A 22,790-nucleotide genomic window follows, 5' to 3' on the forward strand; every position below is an offset into this window, starting at 1 on the left:
ACAAAAAAAAATTCTGAAAATAGTGTTGAGATTTTGAGATTGAGTTGAGATATGTGTATAATGGAGTTCTGGATTTGAAAATTTTATTAGAAGTGTCTTTTAAACAGGTTCAGAAGAACTGTTTTTCCAATTTATAGCCGGCACTCTGCTAGATTTTCTATAAAATTTGTGAAAAAATTCAGATTAATCAAAATTGTTGATAAATGAGTTTAAAAAGGGTAACTTGTAATGGAAATATGATTTGGTGCTCCGGCACACTGTGTGACATATCTTACTCCGATACACTGTAGACGGGCAAAGGGTGTCACACAGAATGACCTAAAATTTTGCCCAGAGTCCAATAAGACATAGAGCTACAATTCTTATGAAGACACCAAAGCCCAGAAATGGCCAGAACCAAGTCAAATAGCTTGCACAAGTTTGGGTACCAAAACTGCCAGAACTAAAAGTGACCTAAAATTGACCAAATTTTGCACTAAAGGTGCAATCTATCCAGCTTTACTAAATTGACCATATCTTGGTCTATACAACTCAGAATGACCTAAAATTTTGACTAGAGTGCAATAAGACATAGAGCTACAATTTTGCTTTTTTGACCAGCAACTAAAAACTAAGAGAAATAGGACTTTAAGCTAGACCAATCTAGCATACAAAAATTGAGAATTTGACATTTACATACAATGATGCTTGAAATAATTTGGCAATGAATACCAACTTGTAAAAATGGTAAATTGCACTATATTGGTAGCATATTGAAATGCAAATTATGACATGTTAATACTAGAATCAACTTATCCATGATGTATAAAAAGGTCAACATTTTCATTGACCACTGAATTGTATAATGACCAGTAAACCCTAAAAATAAAGAAATAAATATTTAATCTTGTAATATGCCCTAGTTTGCTTAGTTGACTAATTTGGATAGGTTGGCATGCCAATAGGATTCTGACAGCTATTCTGTAAATGGCTTTACGTCATATTGTGTTTTATGGCTTATTATGCCATACTATGATTTTAATAGCCTATGGCTATACAGATTGTGTTATTATACTCGGCTTAATGCCTTATTGATTATATGGCTTTCTAGCCACACTGTTTGCACATCGGGAGACACTTTGTGACCGATGGTGTGACGGCCCGAGGTACTAGGTACCCAGTGCTAGTATATCCATTTATCTAGTCTGGTCAGTGTATAGGCTACACGGGCAGTCAATTAAAATATTAATCAATTCAGGCAGTTAAGTTAAGTTAAGTATAAGGAAATTTCAGTACAATTAAATTAAGCATTGAATAAAATGAGTAAAAGAGATTAGCGATAGAAACATAACAAAGATACAATTTGCAGAACCGTAGAGACTTAAAATACAATACAGTTAGAATAATGAATTCCTGGAAATCTGAATTATGATTTATTTCTTTCTTTATTTATATATATTATTTCTTGTTATACTATTGTACCACTAAGAAGAAATGCTTAGCGCGATGAAATTGTTTCCTCGTGTAGGTATTGAAGGTAAAGCCAGTAGACTGTTAACTGAGATTTTAGGAGTCCGAATCTACAGAAGTGTTAGAAGAGTTCAAGATTGTCACCTCCTCAGCAATACATGTAGATAGGGCTGATTTTAAACATATTTTCTAATTTGTACATTATAATTACTGCGTATATTGTAATGTGAATTAGTAACTATAATTTCATTTGGCTATCCTGTACTTGATAAATTTATGTACTTAATTAGCAAATTTGTATAAGTTAATGAAATATAAGAATTTTGATATTTGAGTTGAATATCTAATCATAATGATTCAGAATGAGATTGAGTCTGAGAATTTGAGACTGAATATGAGTTTGAGAAACTGATGAGAATGCTTTGAGATAATCTGAGTTATGAATTTAAGCATATATTGAAATTATTTTTGGTAAGTTCAGAAGAACTGTTAGTCCAAATTACAGCCGGCACTCAGCCGGATTATCATTAAAATTTTTGAATTTTCTAAATTAGTCAAATTTTGATAAACAGTAAAAATAGCCTAAACCTTAAATAAAGTTTTTGAATAAATAAATCAAGAACTGTAATGAAATCAGATAAGATCAGGTGCTCCACCATGCCGTGTGGCACGCCTTGCTTGACTACATTGTAGAACTATAAATTTGGTGTTTTGACTAAAACCCAGAACCTAGAACTACAAATTTGGTGTTTTGACTAAAATCCAGAACCTAATGGAACATAGACAATTTGCTAAGACAATTTAGCACTTCCAATCCTGAATTTCTGAATTTGAGGTATTCGGTCATTTGACCCCCGGATGGTTAAAAAACCATAACTTTTTCTAGAAAAATCAATTGATATGATCCAAAATGATATCAAAAGCTAAGATGAAGCTCTAAAACTTTATTTTAGGGACCTAGATCCAATTCTAAGCCTAAGTGCTTGGAAATATACGACGAAGAAAATAGAAAATCTTGAAACTAGTAGTCTTACAGGGTTCAGCACCCTGGACAATCCTTAATCAATTGTCTATAAATAGAGTTATACCACTTCAAATTGAATGATTCAAAATGGAAAATTTAAGTTAAGACATAAAGAACAACTTCCATGAAGGAAGTATGGTCAAATGGACTATGCATCTTAGCCAAATTGCTAGAGCAAATTAAGGCATAAAATCTAAAATCCATGAAATGTTCATGGATTACTTGGAGCATGAGTGGTAACCCACTTAAATGACTTAATGAACACCTAAATCATGTGAATAGGTAGTTGAGACTTGTATTCCCATCACAAATAGAACTCATAGTACGTTAGTAATATAACTTGAAATATGAAATATGAAATATGATTAACATAAATAGATTGTTAAATGTATAAATGAAGTGAAGCTATCATTAGGACTTTTGTTCCCATCATGAGGGAAAGGAAAAATGTTTTGAGTACCAATAGTGCATGAAATCAATTGATGTGCATTGCAATCAATATGAATGTTATGATGAATGCATAAATTATGTAAAAATGAGAATTTGGAAATTTATGCTTTTACCATGAATAGAATTAAAATAGTATAAAATATAAATGAAACAGGTAATGAAATAATGAAACATATAAACACTTAATGGTATTAATGTGCCCATGTATTGTCTAAACAAGAGTGTTAGATTGGCATGCCAATAGGGGGTTGATTTACCAGTACTGCGTAAGGCTTTATGCCCGCATTTATGGCTTGTATGCTCGATTATGTGTTACCATGACTTTTTAGCCATATTGATTGCATACGTAGTTGACATTTTGCGTCCCATGGTATGACGGCCCGAGAGACCACGGTATCCAGTGCTAGCTATATTGATTGCATACGTGGTTGACGTTATGCATCCCATGGTATGACAGCCTGCGGCACAAGTGTGTCCAGTGCTAGTTTACCCGCTTATCCAGTCCAGTCAGCCTGTAATAGGTTACTTGGGTAGTGAAATAAGTTAAGAATATTAGAATTAAATAAATAAGTAAGAAAAACCTGAAATGAGCTAGATTAACTCTAAAAATTTTATTTATTATGAAACGATCCAAAATATCTAGAAAGTATTGAGTGAAATGATAAAAAGATTAGCAAATAAATATAACCTAAATAAATATTACGATTGCATCTTCTATGATAATATGAATATAAATTCAATATTTTTATTGATTTTGTATGTTGTATATTATTATTGTAAACTTATGAACTAAGCACTTCCAAAGAGGAATAAAAAGGTTAAAAGATAGTAAATATTAGAAATTTCATATGAAATCAAAATAATTTTTGATTACACAAATATTGCTCTATTTTATTTTTATTTGTCTATATTATTTTCTTGTTATATTATTCAACCACTAAGCATAAATGCTTAGCGTGATGGATTGTTTCCTCGCATAAGTACTGAAGATAAAGCCTAGTAGACATTAAACTGGGATTTTGGAGTCCGAATCTATAGAAGTGACCAAAGTGTCATCTTCTCAGCAATGCATGTTGATAGGGCTCATATAGGTCATATTAATGTATTTTGTACATTATAAATATTTATTATATTGCAATGTAAATTATGAAATTGTATTTAATATGTATATGATGTAAATTAATAAATGGGCTATTTTATATGTAATTAATTTGTATATCATGTGAATTATAAATTTAGGTAATTAGGTTGTAAATCATGTAAATTGATGAAATTTGAGAATTTTTTTTTTTATGAATTGAGCATGAATGGAAATGAATATGGAATTGAAATACATAAATGATATTTGAAATGATGAGATGGTTATGATGAATATGGATGAGTTTATTATTGAAAACTATTGTTGAAAATTTTAAATAGGTGAATAGTAAAACAAGCCATATGGTAATAAAATAGGAGAAACTTCGTCAGTTTCTTCTTAGAATATAATTGATTTTCAAATATAACAAGATTAAAAATTATTAAAGGAATAAAGTAAGATAAGATAATGTGCTCCGGCACTGAATGTGACACATCTTACTCGGCTACACTATAGACGGGTAAGGGGAGTTACAACAAATGCTCAGGAAAAATAATATACACAAAACTAAACATTGATTCCTTTATGAACATTCTTCCCCTTATACTTTCTGAGCAATCAACATATTAAACCTCTCAAAGTCACTTCAATCATCCCCATTAAAACAATTTTCATCATATCATGAGAGTAAAAAAAACAAAATACAAAAATTTCATTGATTTTATAACCAAAATGCAAAAATGCAATAAAAGTAAAAATTTTCTACCTAAAATGGAAAACCTAAAATGTAAATTTTGGTGCACCCCCAAACTCAAATTTGACATTTCCTCAATGTCATCAAGGTAGCACAATCAAATCAAAAGCAATATCACAAATTTAATTATAAGGAAAAGGTAATAAATAGAGAACATTTCCTTTTGAAGCATGCCTTCCCTCGAAGATTTGTGAGCTTGATCTCCATTAATCTTTTCAAGTGCTTCTCAAATCTACAAAGTGAACAATCGTCAAAACAAATTTGGAAGGGTGATAAAAGAAAAAAACAAATGTAAAAATTAAAGTTAAAACTTGGGTTGCCTCTTAAGAAATGCTAATTTAAGGTCACTAGCTTAACCCTTTTTTGTTTATCATGGTGGCTTGAATGTAGAGAAATAGATCCCACACTTGATAGGTGTTTCAATGCATTTGAATTTCATCTTCTTCACATCAATTGTGAAAACACCTTTTATTTTGTCTAGAACTCTAATCACACTTTGAGTGTCATACCATACCTCTCTGTAAGATATGATATGATCCTGTAGTATACCTAATGAATTATCAAATTTCACATACCGATAATCTATTAAATATACTATAAGGGATTTTAAGTGAATCAAATTTATTTTTAAGTTAAATTATTGCTGAAAAGTCGAGAAAATCATTAAGAAATAAATTAAGTGTATACAAATCAAAGAATTTTATTTTGTTTTATTTTTCAGAAAAACTGAGCGGCGACAGCTATAATTTTAATAAACCCAAAATTTTTAAACTTGTTAAAAATCAACCTGTGATAAATAGTATACATAAATTTAAATCTATCAATAATTAAGTAATTTCTTCTCTTCATTCCACATCAAGAAAATAAAATCATCTCATTTACAATTCAAAAGAAACACTCATTTACAATTTTATAACTCAAAAAGATATTTAATTACAAATTTACAAACTTCAAAGTTACAAAAATATTATTATAATTCTTTTTATAGAACTGCTCAATTGTCTTTTACATACATATAGCTACACCTTTATATCAAAGTATAATCTACAAGGGTATACCTATTATAACTGTCATCAACCAAAACACTGCTTCTAGTACCTTACTCAACCGCTTTATCTTTCCCTTTATCTGTAACAGTATAACACAGCTATCGCTGAGTAATGATACTCAGTGGTGCACAATTATGAATTTTAAAACTCAATACAAAACATGATTATCGAATCATAACAAAAGGGTTTGCAATATTTAAATTTTCCATAAGTCATGAAATCAATATCACAATTTTCAATCATTACAAATCATTTGTTTCAATCACATTTTATCAAGGCATTCATAAATCAATGGTGTTGCCAACAATCATACAGTTTAGGCCATGACACAAAATTTCCAATCAATGCAAAGTTGTATACCACGACAAAGCAATCTCACCCCAATAGCCATGACTAAAAGGGGACAAAGGCTAGCTAGCAATATGACTACTCATCCAATCTCAACCTCAATTAGCAAGCCAGAGAGGGAAGTCACATAATCACATATCATAACCCAATTAGCTGTTACTAATGGGGAATACCGTTAGGGACTGCCATGTCAACTGTGATTTCAAAATAAATTTCAAAGGATTTCAATTCAAATAATCATTTTTTGCAAATCAAATAATCACATTTCATTCGTCATAAAATCCCCATATAGGGTTAGCAACACACCAAATTCTCAAAACACTTCTAAATGCATTCAAACCGGTTCACCCCCTTGCTATAATAAAATCAAATAGCCAACATCTGCCTTTTCCACAATTATAAATTCATTCCAAGATTAAAAAATGCTCAAGATAGTATAATTAATTCATAAATGCAAAAGAAAATCATAATTGGCTCACATAAAGTTCATTCACTTCCTTTGCAAATTTAAAAACAAAAAGATATCATGTTGTGCACAAACCTTCTTTCAATTCTCTCTTATTGTCTTAGTTTTTCCATTCCTTGGAAGTATCCTTTTCCACTGAAATTACACAATTACAAAGTCTCAATACTCATTCTAACCTTCACTAATAGCTAATCAAATAAATTCCTAAGTTACTATGCAATTTAACAAATTCTGGGTTCAGGGCAGGTTTGGGACTTGACTTTAGAATCCAATTTCAACCTAGTTCTTGCCAAAATTTGATAAGGTAATCTCCATGAAAGTTATTCCCCTATGTCTTAGCCTTAATTACCTTTTTAAATCACTCAATTTGATGTTCTGGATCTGTAGTTATGGCCAAAATACTAGGTACTGCTCTTGGGTACTTAAACCTGTAATTTTCTAGTTTTCTAGATTTTCACCTAATTTTGCATTCAAAATCCGAGCACCTTTTGCTCAGAATTTGAATCAGATCCCTAAAACAAAGTTTTAGCCCTTTGTCTTAAGTTTTCCAATCATTTTGAATCACCTAAATTGGAGTTTTGTAAGGGAAGATATGTTCTGATTATTATCTGGAGGTCAAAGGGAAAATTTGCTAAAGTATAAGATTTCTAGATTTTGAATTCCTAACTTACTCTAACATTTCCCCTACTTTGCCCTAAGAACTGGGTCTAGGTTAAAATATGAAATTTGTAGTTCTATATCTTATGAATATTTTGGCTTTGGAATCATTCAATTTGCTGTTGTGTAGCTTGAGTTATGGTCATTTTACTAAAACTTATCGAATGCCTAAATTTTCCCAGGGTTTAGGTCCAATCCATAATCAGTGTAGATTTCTGGACTTACTTTGTTCAAGTAATTTAGGTAAGCTAGGGTCATAATTTGGCTTCATGATCTTCATATGAATTGTTCCCATGTGTCTCAAGATTCACAAGTTTAAGAGTTACCCAATTTGGAGTTTTCTAGAGTGAGTTATGCTTAGTTAATTATATATTGTTCATTAGGTCAATTTTTCCAGGTCCAGATTTACCAATCCGGATTCAAGCCTTAATTGAGGTATCCTATGGTCATTTTCTAGGCAAGTGTTCTCCATGAAAGTTTTAGCATTTTATCTTAGGTTTCATCTCCCTTGGTTTCACACCAATTGGAGCCATATAGCTCACCTTATGAGCATTTAACCCTACTGGACTCAACTGTCCAGATTCAAAACCTAAGGCTCAATTGCACTTCCATTAATTCCTTCACCAAACCAACATTATTTCTTATTAAATACACACCAATTGACCATAATATGACCTTATAAACATTAATTGAACTTCATACCACCAAAAACCATAATTTATCAAAACCCTAACTACTCAACTTCCAATTCCAAATAATTTCAACACATAATTCATGCACACACCTTCATGCAACACTAGAAATCATTTTTAATTGAATCAAACCACCAAAACCCTATCTTCCCTAACCTGGCTGAAATTCATACTCCCATTTCATGCATGATTTCATCCCATTTTCATAGAATCTCACACCCAATCAACCCAAATTGAAAAACGATACAACAAGAAGGCTTGAATGGCAGCTTACCTCAATTAGGCACTTTTCCTATCTTCCAATTCTTGAAGATTTCTTGATTTCTTTTGCTTTCTATCTTCAAATTAAGTCCAAATCATGAATCTCTTATGGTTAGCTATGAGAATGGTAGGAGAATTTGGGGTTTCAAAAGCTTGAAATGTCAAAAATGGAGGAAGAGAATGGGATATGGTGGACGGCAAGGGTGGAGTGGAGGAAGAAGAAGATTAACTTTAATTAAATGAATTTTGTCTCATGTGTAAATATCCCATATATATAATTATTAATAATTTTAATTATAATTATTATAATTATAACAATTTAATTATTTACTTCTATATCCCATTTAAATTTTCATACACATCACCTTTAATTTAATTCCATTTCAATATTTTAATCTCACACATTTTAATTGAAATTTAGGTCAAAAGTCAACTTTTAGAGTGAATTGATCAAAATGCCCTTCATTGGGTCATAGTTTATTTTTTTCCATAAAACCGATTAAATCCATAACCCAGTGGTCACTTTAATTTTTATCTTGCTTATTTCAATTAATTTTCATCTTATTTTTAGTCATCGAGCTGGCTTTGAATAGTACTAATCACATACTAAAACTTTTACTATTTAAAGCTCAAAATTTTTGGGGTGTTATAAATTCTCCTCCCCTAAAAAGAAAATTATCTGGTGTAGACACCATATTTTGGCCGACCTTCGAAGGTGAGGTTCTTTTAAAATTGAAACTCTATTATCTGTTCTCGACTGATGTCCTGATCAGCTTTTCCGAACTTACCGATGGCTCTTCTCTGGAACAAATCGATCTCACACTCAAGTTAGATTGCTTTCCAATCCCTTAGTCTTTATCAGATGAGTTCAAGTCAATAATGGATCTTCGGACTATCCAATCTTACCTGCTGTTGTTCTCCGATCTCTCTATGTACAAATATCGTAAAATTCCTTTTGACTAATGTTGTGATTAGGCTTCTCGCTTGAATTGCCCAGATATTCCTCAAATGAAGTTAAGGTTTTTATCCGGTCTAATAATGGTTCCGACCTTAAAAGTTCAAGTCAGTGTCAAATCTTTACAATTATAATATTCTAACGTTCCATTTGATATTTGGTCATGGCTCCGTCCGATCTCATGTTTGCGTGTAATGTTTTTCTGATCTCTTGGAGTAATTTGATATCTTTTGATTAACAGTCGCTCTCAGGTTTAATGTTCATCTGCATTTAATCAATTAAGTACTCAGACAATTTAGTTTGGATGCTTTCCGATCTTATCAAGAAATTGAACATAAAAGACTTCAATTCATTTCAAAATAAAAAAAATGTGCAAGTCATTCGGTAGGAGGGTCTCCCCTAACCTGCTCTTCGGGTACAATATCAGTTCTATCATCCTCTCTCTCTCAGGCTCCTCCTCGCTCTCCTCTTCACCTCTAGGGACAAGATCCACCATCAAGGAGAAGTCTTCCTCAGGATAGCGCCTTACAAGCTCAACTAGAAGATCGCCATGAGCATTCACATAAGCACTAGCTTCCCTCGCCATGACCTCTTCTTCTTTCACTTTGATCTCCTCAGTAAGGTGATTGACATCGATAGTTCGGTAAGACCAAGCTTTTTTGAGTTCCCGCTCCAGTTCAGCTATCCTATCCTCATAAGATTTCATCCGACCCTCAGTTTCGGCAATGTAGTCCTGAGCAGACGAAAGTTGGGTTTTGGCAGAAGCAGCATCCTAGACCGCCATCAGAATTCCTTGTCTAAAGATATAAGCCTTTTCTCTGATTATATGTTAATTCACAAGGCTCTTTACGCTCAAGCTCATCATTTGAGCTAGGAGGTCGTCAATGCTATCCAGAGTCAGCCTATTCCGATCATCCTGAAAGCAGATGGTGGCAGCCAAAACCTTGGCCAATCCAGGATTCCCTTGAACTGAGCGATTCTTCTCTAGCGAGTGGATGACGACCTGGGCACCATGAGAAAGGGTCCTCACAACAGGTTGGGAAGACCCTCCTTCCGCACTTGAAGAAATCGGTGGAGGTGGTGGTTTATCTTGTAGAGGAGGGGAAGGAGCGATCTCTATCTCTGGGGTTGGCTATCCCCAAGGTTAGGATGAAGAGCCCGACACTTCTACCAAGTCTCACCCTGGCGTCTGGGATACAACAGTAATCTTCATTTCTCGCACTTTCCAGGCGACCTGCCTTTTTCACTTATGGCTCTCCTTCTCGGCCTTGCCTCTAGCCATACCTGTATAGAAAATAAGTTAGTGAGATCACCTAAGTTAGGAGGCTAAAGATTTAGGTTATACCTATCCCGGGTCCAAGGTCAGAGAGCTGCAGCTCATAATCCTCATGGACGATCATCTGCATTAGCCACCACTTCAGTTCGCCCATAACTGCATTTAGACATGAATACTTGGACTAGGTACTGCCAACTATGCGGGATACCCTCAAAGCCATTTGGGATTTTACTCCTCAATATAAAGAAGTAATTCTTCCAATTCTTCAACGAAGAAGGGAGATCGGTAAAAAGCCCACAGTGTGGCTTGGCTTGGAAAAACCAATACTCATCGTCCTTTTGCCGAGTGAGCCTATGCAACTCAGTGAAAACCTTTGCTGTAGGCTCGAGCTTTTTAGCTCTGCATAAGCCTCTAAAAGCCACCAGAGTCCACCAAGAGTTCGGGTGCACTTGGGCTACACAAACATGATGGAACTTCAGAACGGCTCTAAAGAATTCGTCCAGGGGGAACCGAAGCCTGGCCTTCAGTTATTCTTCATATACCATGATCATGTCATTTTCCTCAAAGAAATGATCAGCTCAGAGATCGGCATGACATCTGATGAGCTCGAAGGAGTCAACCCGAAGGTTGCATTCTTGACTAATGGACTGCAGATTGGTTTCCTTGAGGACCGATGGTAACTCATCCATGGGTAAGTTTTCTTTCCCTAAAGAAGATGCTTATTTTGACTGGGCTGCCCGACTGTGGGCTGAGACAGAGGTTGTAGAAGGTTCGGGTCACCTGCTCAGCTTGACCACCTCAACTTCATCCAATGTCCATGAGATATGAATGGAGGAAGGACTAGCAGCTCTTTGACCATTGATACTGCTCATTTTCAGAAAACAAAAGTGAGAACCAACCGAGAAAAGATCAAAACCCTTACCACAGTGTGAATTGGTGCGTAAAAACTTTAGAAAGCGAGAGGGAGTGTTGAAATTGCTAGGGGAAGGTCTGAAAATGACATAAGGAAACAAATGACTAACCTTTCCCCTATTTATACCCGTCTGAGCATTAAATGCTCACAAAGTCCCAAGTGACGCATCGGTTAGTGGGACTGGGCCACCTCCATGACACGTCACAAGAAGATTCTAGAAACATTGTAACACCCCTATTTGCATAGCCTGGTAAATGTTACTATTCCGGTGATCGATATCGGTCCGGACAATTAAGAGGATTAGAACTATGTTTAAGACACCTAGAAAAGCCCTGAATGAAAATAATTGGTAATTGCCAAATATTTAAGTATAAAGAAGAAAAACAAAGCACAAAAAGTTAAATGAGCCGAGAGTCACAGCGATGGGTGACCTTCCCGAGAAATGACTGTGAGGTCGATTGTAACCCGAATTTTGAATCGAAAAATGTGATGCCGCAGTCCTTAGGACTATTGCAAACATAGTGAAAAAGAGAAAAGCATGAAAAAGAGTTGTTAAGCAGGTCAAATAATTAGGTCAGGGATCTGAAAGAAATATCGAATAACTTGCAAACTAGATTGAACCAGCGAGGGGTGATTTGGTCAACTCACCCATAGAGCTGACTCCTGACCTAACTGTCCAATAAAATTGGAGAAACGAATTTTGGGAATCGGGAATTAAATTAAAGAACTAGTGGAAAAATAAATGCAAAAAGAAAAAGAAAAAAAAGAAAAAGTTTAGTTATATCATGATTACATCACTATTATGACATCATAAATAATTTCATTTTTACCCATCAATATTAACTAAGTCAACTAAGACTAAAAGACATAAATAAACATAAAATTAAAAATAAAATTATTTCCTTCTTCCCTCACCCAAGCCGGCTTCCTCTCTCTCTCACTTCACCATTGAAAAACCACCATTGAAGCTTGAGTTCAAGCTTTCTTCCGACCACTTAACCCTACTTAGACCCCAAACTAGTCCATAAAAACTTGTTAGTTCAACTTGAGAAAGATTTAGAGGAAGGAAAGAAAAGAAGAAAAAGAAGGAATTGAAGAGTTGAGCTTTAAAGTTTAAGATTAGTGGTTTAAATTGAAATTTTATGTTTAACACTTGTGTTTTTGGTGTAAGTAACTTAGAAATTAACTTAAAATCAAAAGAAAAACACTTATTGAGGGAGTAACAAAAATTTTAGCCAACTTTAACTGGGGTTTGAGATAAATGATTTTGAGGTGTTTGAATGGTTGTTTAGGTTGAGTTGTGTATGTGAAATATGGGTATATGTTTTGAATGCATTAGATATGAATTCTATGTAATTAGGGTTTTGAGCATTTTGAAAAATTGGAGAAAAGCTGAGAATTGGTCAATTGATGTAATTGACCTTATTTGAGTTGAGAAATGGTCAATTGTGACCATTTGTGATGTGTGTGAATTGTTAGAAATAAGTTTCAATTCGGATTGGTTAGGGTCAATATGCAGACAGCTTGACCTAGGTCCCTTTCAGGCATTAAAACTAAAAATTCACCAATCCAATTGGTGTGAGGTCAATTGGGAATGAAACTAGACACAAAATGGACCATTTTTCATCTAGGAATCATGCCCAGAAAATTACCATAACTTAGTGAATAATTAGGCCAAATCTGGATTAGGGCACACTGACCTGTATAAAAATGACCAAATGAACAGTAGTTACGTAAATGACCATAACTTGGTCTAGGAAGGTCCAAATGACCTGAATCTTATACCAATGAAAAGCTGAGACATAGCCCCATAACTTTCATGAAGAAAACAAACCCAAATTTTGACCACAACCTAGTTAAAAAGTCACCTGCAATCATTATACAAAAATTGCCAAAATCCATAAAATGCCCAGAATTCTGGGTAACACCAAATTCGGCTAGCCATGTTCAAATGGCCATAACTAGGGCTACAAAACTCCAAATAAAGTGATTCAAAAAGGGAATTAAAGTTAAGACAATAAGGAACAACTTCTATGAAGAAAACTTTGCCAAACTCTAACAGCAACATGACCAATGGAACAGTAAAATACAGGACACCAAATCTAAAAAATTTGAAATTGTGCCTAGGTAACCTAAAAATCTAAGGAGCAACTAAAACCAACAAAATTGGTAACAAAAATGTGGTATGTTGGTGAAATTGAAATCTCTATACGTATTAAGCATAAGAAAGTCAACAAATTGACTTAAATAGTACCATGAATAATAACTCCAAAATGAAAATTTCAAAAAACATTAGTTTAAGCATATTGGGGCTAGAATTAAGTATATATGAATTAATTATTGGATTTATTATTAGATAAGATATTGAGACACTATAAATTGTGTGTTTCAGCTGAAAAAGACCTGGATAAGAATAAGGCAAACTGAGTCAAGGCCTAAAGGCGACTCACATTAGGTTTGTGCACAATAAACTTTAATTTATCATTTTCTAATTGAAAACTTATTTAGCTATGCATTGTGAATTAGTTGTACTAATTATGGGTTTGGAGAAATGTTGTGTTGCCATTTTATGAATGGAAATTTGAATTGGAAATTGATTTGTGTTTTGCATGAAATATTTGAATAACTTGATTAAATTGTTTTTTATTCATACTTGGCATGACAATATCACTATATTCCTCCTTCATTTATGGGATGAGTATAACTATATTCCTCCCTCTCTGGCTTCGTAGCCTGAGGTGAGTTTGGATAAGTACTCATTAGCTAGCTAGCCACCTCCCTCATTGATTTTGATTAGTGGGGTGAGTTCGCCTTGTCATGGTGTACAACACGGCATGTTTGGAAAATTTGTGTCATGGCCTAAGTTATGTTATTGATTGGCAACACTGTGTTTATTAAATTATTTGATCAAATTTGTGTTATACTAAGCTTTCAAAATTGTGAAATATTTAAATTGTGATTTGTGATAAATGTGATTTGAAAATTGAAATGTGATTGTGAAATATTTGAACTGTGAACTAATGAAAAATGTTTTATATTTTGCATTTTACATTTTATTGTGCACCACTGAGTATTTTTATACTCAGCGATAGCTTTCTTTGCTGTCACAGATAGAAACAAGGAAAAAGCAGCAGATTGAGCTACTGATTGTTGGGACTACACTGAGGCTTTTGTACGGGTATTTAGTTATACCCTTGTAATTAGTTGATGTAAATAATGTTATAGTCATATGTATTTTTTTTTTTGTAATTGAGCAGTTGTACAGTCATATGTAAAAATATTATCTTTTGGCTTGTTATGGATGTGAACTATATTGTGAATGAAATCAAATATTTTCAATGCAATGAGAATGGATTTAATTAAATATTTTGCAATTGTCATAAATTATGGAGATTGGTTGGATTTGTGATGATTTGAGTTTTGGTGGTTGCAATTGGGTTGAAATCAATTACTTGGAAGTGCTTTTCACAGGTTTTGAAGAACTATTTTTCCCAAAAATAAATGGCACTCTGCCGAAAATTTTTCAAAATTTGCGTAAAAATAAAAATATTCAAAAATTTTAACTAGTCTTTAAATTTTAAGTAAATATTTTTAATACCTGCTATAAAAGCTCACCACTTTCAAAAAGTAAGAAAATTATTTTAAAATTCCTTGTAGTATATTTAATGGGTTACCGGTAGGCGAAGTACGGTAATTCATTAGATATACTATGGGATCATGTTACATCTTACTGAGGGGTAAGGTGTGACAAACATAGTAAAAAGGTCAGATAAATGAGATCGATCAACAAAGGTCATCGGATTGAACAAATTTCCAAACCCACGGATCAGCAAATGGCAATTCGTTTAGGGATCAAATCGAGTACCTGTATCAGAGATCGGAAAAATAACCAATGTAATAATAAAACAAAAACATTTAAGTAAAATTTCATTTCATTTCCAAAAGATCAGATTACATCATTTGAGCGATCTCTCAAAATCAGCACTACATTCTGCCTAGCTCAAGATTACTCCAAAGCCCAGAATGCTAGCCAATGTCAAAGCCTACTCTTGTGGCTGAATCAAAATATGTGTTTAATAAGAAAGCCAGCAATAAATACTGGGCAGATGTACGGCTCAGATAGGGTGACTATGACTCTCATGATATTGAGCGGAGTCATCGCTGATGTCATTGACCAGAACCGAGCTGCAATTAGGACGATTGGTATGGTTGGAAGCCAAATGAACTTCAAGAGGTGGTCACCAACATCAAGATTGATATTAGCAGTCCTCTTGTTTGAGATCAGTCTACCGATTGTACTGGTAGACCGATTCGAGATTAGCACGGCTATCATTTTCGACCTTGATCGATAAATTAGTCCGGTTCTCTCACTATCATTAGATGATGTTCTCATAGTTCTTTGATCGCCAGGGTCATAAATTTTCAGGTGAGGGGCGAAGGAAACAGCCAGAAAAAGATCAAAATGGCCATCATAATTAGAATTATCATCAGAAAAGCTAGAATTGGGGAAGTAGTGCATTAAAAATAAACTAAAAAAGGAAAAAGTGAAGTGTGAAGGTGATTTCCTATTGCTACACATATATAGGGCCCTGGCATTTATTGCAGAACTCAAAGCGGGCTCATCAGTAACCGAAGAATTTATTGCTTTGACCGATACAAGTCAGATTGAGTAGGATATTGGAAAATAGTGAGATCAGGAAATAAAAACACTGGATGCAAAAGAAGATATAGTTCAGACTAACAATCTTAAGATGGGTCAGTCACAAAAAGATCGAAATAAATAGGGGACGACCTATAGAGATCGGAGAACGCATAGGGGTTAAATAACTTCCGGTTAGAACTTTTAATTAACTGCCTTCACCGTCAGATCCGAGTTAGTTAAAGCATTGCAGGCATGATAAGATCCTCACCACACATCTCATTTGCAAGGATGCCCTCCTAGCTGCCAGATGCCAAATGGTTAAAATAGTCCTGTACATCCCGATCTACACCGTTGATTATAATTGTAAGGATGGATCTGGAGCCCTCAGATCAAAAGCAAATGACAGATTCGGCACCTTTTATTCCCAGCCTTTGGATCCATTTCGTAAGGTGAGACCCTTAACCGTTGGATTAAGGGATGAAAGGACAGATATTCTGAATGGAATCCTGACCCTCCATTTTGATTCTCTTTAATTCTCAGACATCAGATTATGTCCTTTTGAATCCAGGCCTTCTATCTCCCCTTGATAAGATCCTGACCCTTCATTTTGGACACTCATTCCCTATAAATACCTACATGCAATACTGTAGAAGAGAGGAGGTGGTGATTATCATGGAAAGACTCTAAACTCTGATTCAGTCTTACCGCATTGCCATTCAAAGCTCTCAAAGTTTTGAAAAATTTTAGAAACCAGTTTTTTGAAGTATTTCATCTAAAATAGCTATAAATCCTGTGATTTTCATTTTCAGTACCTGTGCACTACTCTGTGAAACTATCTTCACACCGCCTCATTCCCACCACTCTAGTATCTGTGCATTATTCTACGAGCTCAACTTCATTTCGCTTTATTCCCATAACCTCGAGTAAGCTTAAGTCTTATGGCCGTCTGCTTTCACCTCTCCAAGATTTGTGGATACCGGAGTCAGCTCGCCTGTCTCCCCAACTTTCCATAGGTAAGCGTCTAAACTGTCATTTTATTGAATATCCTTCATTTGTTTTCTCAAGTTTTCTTTTAAAGTTTTTTATATCCAGTCACACTAAATCTCATAATAGGTTATCTTAGCTCATAGTTATTTTCTTTGTCTTCTTTTTATTCATTTGTAAATTCCATTTATCGTCATGTCATTTTCATTCCTTTCGAGAGTAGAGGTTTGAGTCATTGGCGACTCATAAATACTCTAAAGAATATAGGCAAGAGTACTTTAACATGAGAGTTTTAGTCTGAACAAATGAAAAAGGAAAATAGGTGTAGCAAAGGTCGGATAGGATGGAAACAAGATTAGGTCAAATAAATAAGTTATGAGATCGGGCCTTGGAACGAGTCCAGACGATAAGACAATAGATCGAGAATCAAGACAAGTTCTGATCTCGGGCAAGCAACTAAAAAGGGATCGGATGTTGCAAACCAAAGAGTTCTGATAAGGCGATCATGCAGAAGATCGACATGGAGTTCGGCCTATCATCCGCCATCTAGTTATAAAGTCCTGTAGGCTAGGAAAAGCTTTACATGGGGGTTTCCTATGTCTTCGGTATTTCATTCCCATATAAAAGGGACCAAGAAAGACCCTTTACCTAAATCCCTAGTTTGAAGTTCTCATAAAACACCGTTCTTATTAATATATTAAGAGATCGGGGGAGAGTTCTTACCCGAACTTAGCCTAATTCTTAACCCAATATATTAAGAGATCGGGGGAGAGTTCTTACCCAAACTCAGCCTAATTCTTAATGCAATATATTAAGAGATCGGAGGAGAGTTCTTACCCGAATTCTCAGCCAAAATCTTAATAAAGTATATAGAAATCGGGGGAGAGTTCCTACCCAAATTCTCAGCCAAAATCTTAATAAAATATGTGGAGATCGGGAGAGACTTTTTACTCGAAATCCTCCACTTAAATTTTACCAGAATACATTAAGAGATCGAGAGAGAGTTCTTACCCGAATTCTCTTAGCTTAATTTGAAATTAAAATATACTAAGAGATTGGGGGGTAGAGTTCTTACCCGAGCTCTCAAATTAAATTTTTAATACACCAAAGGATCGGCAAGAGAGGTCTTCCCAAAGTATCCCGAATATTAGGTTGAGGCCCGATGGGAAGTTCTCCTCAAGGCACTCATATTTATAGGACAAAAATTTCCCCCTGAGAATATCACAACTTCAGTATTCATATTAACCCCCTAAAAATCTATTACACAATACCTATTCACTGAAGGGTCATCTCATGTACTCGTGTTCTTAGACAACCCAAAATAGTGAAATATCAAATATTCCTTTTATCCGTACAAAGGATTAACATCATCATTCTAACCCCAAATTATCAATTTATAAAGAGCACAATATTAAATCTGCTTACCCTCACTGAGGGACGAGTTGAGGTGCCTAACACCTTCCCAACCCGTATACAGACCCCGCACCTAGAATCTCTGTTTTCAAAGTGGATTTTAATCTTTACAAATGGTTTTTTTTAATTTCTCTCAAAATTAAAGTGGCGACTCCTCACTTTTCCCACTTCGGTGAGAATTGTCCAACGACCGCAAAACCCTTGCGACAGCTTGGCCACTCCACTGGGGAGATATCCTTAAGCCTGGTTTAGATGTCCAAAAGCATATTTAATTTTATGCTCATGTAAATAAAAACCATAATTAGGGGGCTTAATTTATAAAATTCAAAAGTTTTAATATATTGATTATTGTTATTCTTTCTAACCATTTTTCTTATTTTGATTATCTTATTTATTACAGCAATCTTCGTATAAAACTCCCCCCGTACTGGGAAGAGGTAAATATGTCCCTTCACACACTGATTATTTACACGATGTCCTCACACACTTTAGCCCTATACCCGGGCTTTCTTACCCTTTTAGGAAATAGGAGGGAGTCATGTAGCGGTACGCGTGGGTTTTACCCCGTTAGTATTCATGAAGGCTTCTGCTTAGATTGGAACTTGTTCCATCTACTGTGATACCCATGGAATTCTCCTGTTAGTATCATGGTGGTGGAATGAGGCCTTGCTGTATACAGTAGGGACAATTTGGGAACCTTTGAGCTTTTAGAACTCGAGCTAAACTATCACATTAGCTGAAAGCCATAGCAAACTACCTCGTAAGATAGAACTATCCAATTAACTAGTACTTACCCGGTATTAGGACTTTCCCTATTCATAGGACAAAAGGGACATAATTTCTCTTACTCCACTCACTCGTTTACTTTTTAATTTTCTTATAAAAGTAATTTTGAATTATGTTGATAAGATAATTTGTACACCTTCATACCTTGATAGGTGTAAAGATATCATCACCTTAATTCAAAATTACCTAAGTTTATTCTGCTGACCTACTTTCTACAGGTATTGTAAATTGGAGTCTGTAAAGGATAAACAAAAACTTTAAAATGGCATCCTTGAGTCAGTCAATTGAAGGAGTTTCAAGGCAAGAACATAATGCTAAATAATGGTCCAGACAAATTCATTGTTCAAAGTCCCTACAGATTGATGACATAGGGGCGGACATTTGCCTATTGCCTCCATTGGATCCAAGTAAGGTTGAGGTTAGAATGACTGGTCTTGAGGATTTATCCAGCAGTTGGAAATCACTTCTCGATCATGTTAAAGTAAAGTTTGAGAAAAAGTATGGGAGGATTGCAACTTTGATACGGGTCAGAGTACAAGTTCCAGCATTAAAAGCCATGCTATCAACTTGGAATCCCAGGTATAAGGTGTTCTCCTTTAGCGATATTGATACAATTCCCACTATAGAGGAATATCAGGCACTACTAGAAATCCCTTATGTGGTGCAGAATCAGATTTATCTATACCTCGAGCATAGGCAGACCTGGAAACAGTTCGCGCATATACTTGGAATCTCTACAGAGGAAGCAAAGGCAAAGGAAACAGTCAAGGGAAGCACACATGGGTGGTATTGGACTTACATCAAAAAGCATTTGGATCTGCATATTCAGAGCAAGCAATGGGAACAGGCTTCGTTGGCACTGGCTTTGGGAATTTATAGCCTGATCTTATTTCCTGGGCCTTTGGGAGTTCTAACTTACAGTGTCATAGAGTTGTTTTGGGCGGTAGAGAAGCAAAATGTCAACCCAATACCTACCATCCTCACGGAGAACTTTTTGACTCTAACATATTATCGACGACAGGGTAAGGGAACCATCAAGCGTTGTTCCCAATTGCTACATCTTTGGATCCTCAGCCATATCTATCCTCTGAAAACTAAGGGATTAACCTGGTATCCCGACCAGCCTCTCATCGAAAAGATGGCTAAATTGGCAATAAGTCCAAAGAGTGAACTATAATGGCAAGAGCAGATTCTAAGCTTCAACAGTCACAACTATTGCTGGAGGAAGTTATGGATTGTGGGCCAGCCCATTTTGTTCAGTACAGGGGATAATCACTTGGTATTTTTGATAGGACTGACTGGATGCACAAGTTACATCCTAGCTTTGGCAATGAGGCAATTCGGTTCAACCCAGTTCACACCCAATGTTGAAGGGTTTCATCAAGCTCATTTCTATCATGAACCCAGCAGAGAGGAAGAACTGAAAGCATTTCAAAAATCTTGGGAAAAGGTCACCTTGATTGAACCATCGCCTAAAGGGCCAAGCACCACGGAAGATTATCTCAGATTGAGAAAAAGCAGAGACCAGGGATATTAAGTTTTCGAACTAGCAGAGCCTAAGGGAAGCACACCACATTAAGAAGTTCTTTCAGAAGAAGTTAGTGCCAAGTTGGTCAGCTCTCTACAGAGTTCGAGCGCTGAGAACTAGCAATTGCAAGAATGTATAAGGCAGTTAGAAGACTAACAGTAAATCCAGAAAAAGGAGGTAAAAAGGCTCAGGGAAGAAGCAATAGCTGGAAAAGCAGAATTTGAGGGACAGGAAATACAGTGGGAGAAAAAAAAAGACCTCGCTTCAAAGCGCAGTGAGAGAGGCAGGAGTCCAGAATGGCAAATTACAAGAAAAATTGGAATATCAGGAAATACTTATGGAAGAATATAAACTAGAAAGCAAAAAGAAGAAGCTTGAATTGAAGGAGCAAGCACAACTTATTAATGACATTTTGAAAGAATGTGCCAAAGAAAGGAAAGAAAAGGAAAGGCAAGCAACCCTTCATCAAGAGCTGAGAGAAAATGTTGACCAATTAGAAAGAATGATAGCACAAGGGAAACAAGAACTGCTGCCGGAATCTGAGTACACCTTGAAGACATTCTGTAACACCCCCACTGTAACCATTCCATACATTCTACTGTTCCGGTGACCGGTGTCGGTCCGGACAGCTAGAACATCTAGAAAAATATTTAGACTAGAGTGAGAAATCATCAATAACTCAAATATTAATAAGAAAAACTTAGGAAAAATTTTAGAAATAAAATACAACAAAGTTAAATGAGCCGATGCCCTAGCGATGAGTGACCTAGTGGGAAGTTGCGGTCTGCACAACTAGAAGCCCTAAACCCATGAGAAAATTCATGAAATAATTTTTGGGACTCCAGAGAAGAGTCATTGAGGTTTCTATGTCATTAGAATGCCAAGAAAAGGTTTAGAAAAATTTTTAGATCGGTACAGACGATTTTGGCTCAATAAGCCAAACGAAGGGCATTTTGGTCATTTCGTCTACAGAGATGATTTTTGACTGACTTGTCCAGTTAAGTAAATAATTATTATGACATAAAATATGAATAAATATTGCTAAAAATTTAATTAAAAATGAGTAGAAAAGAAAAGAAAAGAAAAAAAAAATGAATTAAAATTGCAATTTTGACCACATGCTTATGTTACTAAGCACTCCCACCCAATCACCACTTGACAAAATAAATAAAAGGGATAAAAATGAAGCAAAAATGAGATAAAAACAAAGAAATCTGCTTCATCTCCCCCAATCAGCCGAATCAAGAGAGAAAGAGAGAGAAAAGGAAAAGAAAGAAAGAGAGGAAGAAGGAGAAGGAGATGAACAGTAGCAGAAACAAGAGTTCAGCAGGGCAGCATGTTTCTCTTCCGTCCAGGTGAGTTTGGCCCAACTTCTACCGTCGATTTTTGGATATGTTTGAGGTATGTATGTGTGGAAGTTATGGTTAAAATTTGGTGATTGTTTAATGGTTGGATTTGGAGAAATATATTGTTGAACACAGGCTGTCTGCAGGTTGAATTTTGAATTTTGACTACTGAAATTTGAGAAAAATAAATAGTTAGGATGCTTATAAAATTATGAAATTTGGTACAAATGATATTTGGGATGTTGAGGCTGTTGTGTTAAAATTTGGTGAATTTTAGACTTGTGGTTTATAAGATAAATTGTTTTGCATGAGCTGTCTGAGTAAGACTGATTTCTGCAAAAATTCAGATTTTGAAGGATTGAATGAATATTTTGATATCTCATGATCTAGAGATGATTTGATGTTAAAATTTTTACTGATATTGTATAGGGATGTCTTGAATATATGGTTAAAATTTGGGATTTATCTGATGGTTAGATCATTATTGTAACACCCCTATGTTTGGTAGTGCGTTCTACTTTTCCAGTGACCAGTGTTGTCCGGACAGCTAGAATGCCTAGAACTACACTTCGATATGAGATTTGGCAGAAAGGGGAAACTGAGTCCTCGTTTCATCAGACCATATGAGGTTCTAGAAAGAGTGGGTCCTTTGGCATATCGGTTGGCATTACCTCCGGAGTTAGTAAGGATACACAGTGTCTTTTCATGTGTCCATGTTA

The sequence above is a fragment of the Hevea brasiliensis genome, chromosome 4 (genome assembly GCF_030052815.1).
Source record: "Hevea brasiliensis isolate MT/VB/25A 57/8 chromosome 4, ASM3005281v1, whole genome shotgun sequence".
Classification (NCBI taxonomy): domain Eukaryota; kingdom Viridiplantae; phylum Streptophyta; class Magnoliopsida; order Malpighiales; family Euphorbiaceae; genus Hevea; species Hevea brasiliensis.